This window comes from Podarcis vaucheri (genome assembly GCF_965113315.1).
Source record: "Podarcis vaucheri genome assembly, chromosome: 13".
Classification (NCBI taxonomy): Eukaryota; Metazoa; Chordata; class Lepidosauria; order Squamata; family Lacertidae; genus Podarcis; species Podarcis vaucheri.
In genome coordinates, this window is record NC_138751.1 from 49,644,674 (window position 1) to 49,652,843 (window position 8,170).

Here is an 8,170-nt window from a genome sequence, read left to right on the forward strand (position 1 = left end):
CTAAATGAAAACTGGGAGTTCATCCTTTGTAGATGCCCACACCTCTACAACTTTTCACAGTTGCGGATGAGATTTGAGCAAGGACATGTGGTGGACTTGCAAAGAGGTAAAGGCTTTCTGGGAAATGGTATATAATGAGTTAAAGAAAGCGTTTGAAAACACTTTTGTTAAAAAACCAGAAGCCTTTCTATTGGGGATAGTGGGTGGAAAGATACCAAGGGAAGATAAAAGAGCATTTATGTATGCAACAACAGCGGCAAGAGTTCTTTTAGCCCCAAAATGGAAACAACAAGACGTACCAACGAAAGAAGAGTGGCAGATGAAGATGATGGACTTTGAAGAACTGGCGAAGCTGACAGGAAAAATCCGATCAAGTATTCCAAAAAGACTGGAGTAAATTCATCTGATATCTGAAAGATCATTGTAAGCAATTAACATCCCTTGCAGGGTTGTCTGAAGACTTGTAATGAGAAATTTTCTATATCATCTATCTATCTATCTATCTATCATCTATCTATCTATCTATCATCTATCTATCATCTATCTATCTATCTATCTATCTATCTATCTATCTATCTATCTATCATCTATCTATCTATCTATCTATCTATATCATCTATCTATCTATCTATCTATCTATCTATCTATCATCTATATCTATCATCTATATCTATCTATCTATCTATCTATCTATCATCTATCTATCTATCTATCTATCTATCTATCTATCATCTATCTATCATCTATCTATCTATCTATCTATCTATCTATATCATCTATCTATTTTTGAGATATTCTGTAATGAGTGTAATTAGAATTGGAAAATGTCTAAATTGCAATGATATAAAAGTTAATTTTGAAAGCCATGAGGCTTTCATGTAAGGTTACTGAGGTAAACCAGTGTTGCTGTGAGGGAAAGACTCGTAGCCTCTTAACAGTTCAGTTTGGCTAATCTAACTGGTCACGTTCCAGAATACCGCTGAACAGCACACCACACTTGAGTTGCACAACATGACTCCTGTTTTTTTCCTGCCCGCACTCTGCCTTAAGTAACCTGCAGCTAATGACTTAACATTCTTCAACTCCTTTGGCCGCAGTCCACTAATACCCAGCTTAAGCCTTGCTGCTTATTTTCAAAGTGCCTAAGCAGCTCCTCTTTTCTCTCTCTTGCAGCAGCATCTCCCAGCCCACATACCAAACCGTTATAGTGCATTTCCAAAGTGTGGCTTGTTCCCTGGAAGTTAAAACTGAGAATCGCTGCAGACTTTGACATTATGGAGCATGTTGGGTGCTGTTGCTGCCTTGCCTCAGAGTGCAAATAGCAGCCAGAGGCAGGACCAGATTTATCAACAGGCAAAGCAAGCCTGCATCTCAGTCTCCAAATGGAGAAGGAAAAAAGGAAGGACAATTAACTGTACTTTTTTGTGTGTTTTTGGCGACTGAAGGAGCATCTCCACCCCCATCTTTCTGCCTGGACACAGGTCCAGTGCCGAGGGCCTTCTGGCAGTTCCCTCGCTGCGAAAAGCCAAGTTACAGGGAACCAGGCAGAGGGCCTTCTCGGTGGTGGCACCCGCCCTGTGGAACGCCCTCCCACCAGATGTCAAAGAGAACAACTACCAGACTTTTAGAAGACATCTGGAAGCAGCCCTGTTTAGGGAAGCTTTTAATGTTTGATGCATTACTGTATTTTAATATTTTGTTGGAAGCCGCCCAGAGTGGAGGCCCTGCCAAATGGGCGGGGTATAAATATATTATTATTATTATTATTATTATTATTATTATTATTATTATTATTATTATTATTTCAGAAAATGGGGGGAGATGGCAAACAATTATTGAGCTTTTTGGAGGTAGGATTATCCAGAGGTGTTGAGCTTTTGGGGGTCAGGGATTACTGAGGGTTGCTGAGCTTTTTTTAGGGGGAAATGCCGAAAATCACTCACCCACACATGTCGCAAAATCAGGTTTTTATGGATGCAATAATGGAATACTGAATGGTATAGTTTTTGTTAAATATGCAGGGATTTATGATATGCAAAATGAACCAGGAGAAGGAGAAGAAGAGAAGTCATTGATATTTTAAAGATGCTCAAATGAATATTTTAAATTGTAAAACAGAAAATTTAATAAAATTATATATGTAAACAATAAATATACATGTGTATATCAGGCTAGAGTTGTACCCATCATATCAGCCAGTCATCCATTTATCAAACAGGCAAGACTGAGTGAAAGAATGTCCAGTTTCTCCCCTTCCCCATCCAAGAGAAGATCCACCACTTATTATTGTTCCTGCTCACCTTTTAAGGAAGAAATTAGCATCCTTCCCTGGGGTGAGAGCTCAGTACAGCACATGCCATGGATTCAAGAAAGGAGATTCCAACTAAACATCTGGAAGATCTTTCCTTTTTTAAATAAAATAAAATAAAAAATATTTTTATTAAATATTTCTCAGTTTACAAAAATACTTGCCTTGTCTCTTTATTTTCAAGTTGTGTTTCCTACAGATCAGTTTCATTTGCTGTGAGACGTTAATCTGGAAGATCTTTCTGACGATAAGAGCTGTTTGAGTGTTGGAGGTGTGGTGGGAGTAATGACGACATGTATCATATGTGGTGGACATGTGGGAAGATCAAAGTGTTCTGGGGCTTAATTTACGATGAGTTGAAAAAAAAATGTTTGGAATAACTTTTTTTAAAAGACCAGAGGCATTTCTGTTAAGCATTGTTGGCAGGGACATCCCAAAGGCCTTTAGGGAGGTACAGTGGTGCCTCGCAAGACGAAAAGAATCCGTTCCGCGAGTCTCTTCGTCTTGCGGTTTTTTCGTCTTGCGAAGCAAGCCCATTAGCGGATTAGCGGATTAGCGCTATTAACGGCTTAGCGGGCTTAGCGGATCAGCTGTTAAGCGGCTTAGCAGATCAGCTGATAAGCGGCTTAGCAGATCAGCTGTTAAGCGGCTTAGCGGCTTGGGAAAAGGGGGGGGAACCCGCAGGAACTCGGAAGACATTTTCATCTTGCGAAGCAAGCCCATAGGAAATTCGTTTTGCGAAGCACCTCCAAAACGGAAAACCCTTTCGTCTAGCGGGTTTTCCGTCTTGCGAGGCATTCATTTTGCGGGGCACCACTGTATTCTTATATGCAACAGCCCCAGTTGGCAAAGGGGTGGAAGGAACAGGAAGCCCCGACAATAACGAACTGGCATTACAAGCTACAAGAATTTGCTGAAATGGCGCAGTTAACAAATACCCTGAGAGGCAATTCAAAAGAAAAATTTATGGGAAAGTGGGATAGATATAAAACATAAGTTCAAAAATACAGTAAAGGTTCGCTATCTATGCTAGCATTTGACTGACGTTGGAGTGAGACTGAGTTGTGAAATAAGACTAAGAGCACATATTGATATAGGAATGTATTAGATAATATGTAAAGAAATATACAATAATAAGAGTACATTCATTTGTAAAAAGGGAATATACAATGGGAAAGACAGGAAGTCTGGTGTGTTGGTATGTATATGATTTTGGGGGGAAATTGTTTTTGGTTTTTTCCTTTGTTCTTTGTTTTTTGTTTCATTTTCTTTCTAGGTATATAAAATTTTTATATAATTTTTGTATACAGTGGTACCTCGGGTTACATATGCTTCAGGTTACATACGCTTCAGGTTACACCCTCTGCTAACCCAGAATTAGTACCTCGGGTTAAGAACTTTGTTTCAGGTTGAGAACAGAAATCGTGCTCCGGTGGCATAACAGCAGCTGGAGGCCCCGTTAGCTAATGTGGTGCTTCAGGTTAAGAACAGTTTCAGGTTAAGAACGGACCTCCGGAACGAATTAAGTACTTAACCCGAGGTACCACTGTACATGTTGGAAATTATATTATAGTAAGTCCTATAATGTAATATGACAACCTTTACCGATGTAATACAGTGGTGCCCCGCAAGACGAATGCCTCGCAAGACGGAAAACCCGCTAGACGAAAGAGTTTTCCGTTTTGGAGGTGCTTCGCAAAACAAATTTCCTATGGGCTTGCTTCGCAAGACGACAATGCCTTGCGAGTTCCTGCGGGTTTTCCCCCCTCCCCCCTTTTTCTAAGCCGCTAAGCCGCTTATCAGCTGATCCGATAAGCCGCTAAAAGCCGCTAATAGCGCTAATCCGCTAATCCGTCAATGGGCTTGCTTCGCAAGATGAAAAAACCGCTAGACGAAGAGAATCACAGAACGGATTCTTTTCGTCTTGCGAGGCACCACTGTATAAGAATGTTAACGAATAAATAAAATGCAAATTCAAAAGAAGAAAGAAAAAGAGCTGTTTGACAGTGGAATGGACTCCTTCGCAAGGCGGTGGAATCTCCTTCATTGGAGGTTTGTAAGAAGTGGTTGGATGGCCCACTGCCATGGATGCTTTAGCTGAGATTTCTGCATTGCAGGAGTTTGGACAAGATGACCAACTACAATTCTGTGATTCTTTGTAGATCATAGCTGTCAACTTACAGATTTGAAAATAAGGGATCAGCAGCCAAAATAAGGGATTTTCAGAGCACAGGTATGTTCAACTTCTGAGCCCCTCCGAGCCAAAGGCAGAAAGCCCAGCCAGCTGCCAAATGAAGCCTCAAGCGGTGGTTCCCACAGCGCAGCAACCCGGCAAAGGGGAAGCAGCAAGGAAAACCACCATCACCTCTCCGCTGGGAAGCACTGAGCAAAGGCGAGTCCCCAGGCAACGCGGCTGATTTGATCGGCACAAGGCATGCAAGCTCCACCCCCCAGTCGTTCTTAGCAACACAGTTGGAGCCTCCCTCCTCCCTGGCTGGCAGGGAGGGATAGAGAGGAGCTGCTTCCTTTGAAACCCGGGAAATTTAAGGGACATCATCAATAAGGAACAGCAGCGGGACACAGCGCTAGGATAAGGGACTTTCCCACCAAATAAGGGACGGTTGACAGCTATGTTGTAGATGTTCCCTGGCATGTCTCTTTTAGAAGCTTTTTAGGTAGCAGGATTAGAGAACATCCCTTTCAAGGTCCCGAAGAACTGCTGCCAGCCATCAGACAATACTCAGAGAGAGGAACCAATGGTGTGACTCATATGGCAGATTCCTATTTTCTTAATACACTCTCAGGTTTTCATAACATGCTCTCAATTTACATTAATGAAAAGTGTGTTTAAAAATGGGTTTCATAAATCACCCAAGAACCCAGGATGCCTTGGTTCAGTGGAAACGCTCATCAATTCAGGAAATATCTGGTTTCATTTTTACTAGACCTTTTAAAAAACCCTGAACCATGCACGCTGTCATCTTTTATTTTAAAAATAACTTATCCATGCTGAGCTTTCAAGCTCAGTGTTTTCCAGAGAGGGAGAGAGAGCTTATTGAGGAAATTAAATTATTTTGACAGTCTAATGCTAGGAAAAGCTTATGAAGTGAGGGCTAACTTTATTTGGGGGGTCATAAGAACTGGCAGGGGAACAAAGAGAGGATGGTTTCAATTTTTATTTATGATTTTCAGGTTTATACATTTCAACAATTTTACAGTCATTTTAGCATTTCCAAACTTGACTTCCTTCCCCCTCTTCCTGTGGTCCCTTGAATGTATTTTGAATAACTTCTGCATATCCAAATTAACTTAATTTGTTCATTATCCATCTACTTTAAATATATATTCTTATGAAACTGCAGGTTATTACAATAATCCTATAGAGCAAAAAATACGGTATTTCTTTTGGGGGGGGGATGAACGAATTCCTGTGCCCCACAAATAAGCCAGAGATGCATTTTAAATAAAAGCACTCATTCTAATCATGTAAAAACACGCTGATTCCCGGACCTTCTGCGGGCCGGATTTAGAAAGCGATTGGGCCGGATCCTGCCCCCGGGCCTTAGTTTGCCTACCCATGGTCTGGATGGTGTCCCTAAGTAGGAATGACATTCACCCTTTCAAGTTACAAGGTAAGGAAGTCTGAGCTGGGCAATGGGAATGTGTCTGAGGGGAGCCACCAGCCAGGAACCATGGGACAAAGCTAGCAGTTGGGACAGAACAGTCCCCAGAATAAGGTTACCAGATTTCCCCTTTTTGGGGGACAGTCCCCGAATTCACAGATCAGTCCCCTGACAAAATCCACTGAAAGTTGGGAAGTGAAGTTGGAAGTTGGACTGAAGTTGAAAAGTGTCCCTGGATTCATTGAAAAAAATCTGGTCACCTTACCCCAGGAGCAAGTTGGAGAACAGGGCGGAAGGACAACCAAAGGATATACTGTAGGAATGCAGCAGAGCTCTGGAAAACCTTGCTGCTCAAGCAAGGCTTACCGTATTTTTTGCTCTATAAGACGCACCAGACCACAAGACGCACCTAGTTTTTGGAGGAGGAAAACAAGAAAAAAAATATTCTGAATCTCAGAAGCCAGAACAGCAAGAGGGATCGCTGCGCAGCGAAAGCAGCAATCCCTCTTGCTGTTCTGGCTTCTGGGATAGCTACGCAGCCTGCATTCACTCCATAAGATGCACACACATTTCCCCTTACTTTTTAGGAGGGAAAAAGTGAGTCTTATACAGCAAAAAATACAGTAGATAAAGCAGAAAGTCCTCTGATAGTCCTTCCTGTCCAGGACGATCTGGTGACAAGACCGTGGGTGAGGTTAGTCCATGGCTGAAGGGAACTAGGTAGATGCCATGGCTTGCAGTTCAACAGCTCACAACACAAAGCAGCTGTACACAGATCTGAATGTCCCCAGTTCAGTTCAGGTCCTGTATTGTCCCAAGGAGTACTGCATGTACAAAAAAAATGCCAATCAACATTTGCTTTGTTTGTGTCTCCGATGACTGTGGGAAAGATCGTATTCCTTCATACAAACCTGCACAGGTTTTGAGATCTTCAGGGAAGGTCCTTCTTAGGACCGTTTCGTGGGGACATGGGACAGGGCCTTCCTGGAGGCTGCTCCCAGACTCATGAACTCCCTTCCTCCCTCCCTTCTCTCTCTTGCTCCCCCATCATCATCACACTAGTTTCTGGGAGCAACCTCACCCTGTGCCTGCCTTTTGAACCCTTTTGAACCTTGCCGGAGGAGACTCTTGAGAGTCCCATGGACTGCAAGAAGATCAAACGCATCCATTCTTAAGGAAATCAGCCCTGAGTGCTCACTGGAAGGACAGATCATGAAGCTGAGACTCCAATACTTTGGCCACCTCATGAGAAGAGAAGACTCCCTGGAAAAGACCCTGATGTTGGGAAAGATGGAGGGCACAAGGAGAAGGGGACGACAGAGGACGAGATGGTTGGACAGTGTTCTCAAAGCTACAAACATGAGTCTGACCAAACTGCGGGAGGCAGTTGAAGACAGGAGTGCCTGGCGTGCTCTGATTCATGGGGTCACGAAGAGTCGGACACGACTAAACAACAACGAACCTTGGCAACTAGCCGATGAAAACAGAGTGGTCACACTTTACAATTTTATTATACAGCAAGATAAGAAAAAAACCTGATTTTTGTGTGAAAACAGCATTAAGTGAGACTTAAAGGCTAAAGGCTAAACAAGAAAGTGATAACACGTATTCATGGCAGGAAGAAGAAGGAGGGAGGAGCAGAGGCTTTTGAATTTGGCAGTGAGGAGATTGATTATTTTGGTGAGTTTGGGGGTATATAAATTTTATGAAACGACAAATAAATAAATACACAAGTAAAGGACACGGGCCTCTTTCACATGAATGAAATTGATCAGTAGGAGATAAAGAAGAGGCAAAAGTAAGGACTCTTTTTTACATAGCACGTTTTGTGGCATCTTCTGCCACAACAAGTGTTGATGTTCCCTAGCTAAATTGGCTGTACAAGTGGTTTTGATGAACTAATTATGGAGGAGAGGCTATTAGTCATACAGAATCTCCTGATCCACAGCAGAAGAGGGCTCTTGACTTCATGCCCTTATTCCGGACTTGCCAGAAGGCATCCGGTTGGCCACTGCACGACATAGATGCTGGAGCATTGGTCTGATCCAGGTAAAGGTAAAGGTAAAGGGACCCCTGACCATTAGGTCCAGTCGTGACCGACTCTGGGGTTGTGGCGCTCATCTCGCTTTATTGGCCGAGGCAGCCGACATACAGCTTCCGGGTCATGTGGCCAACATGACTAAGCCGCTTCTGGTGACCCAGAGCAGCGCACGGAAACGCCGTTTACCTTCCCGCCGGA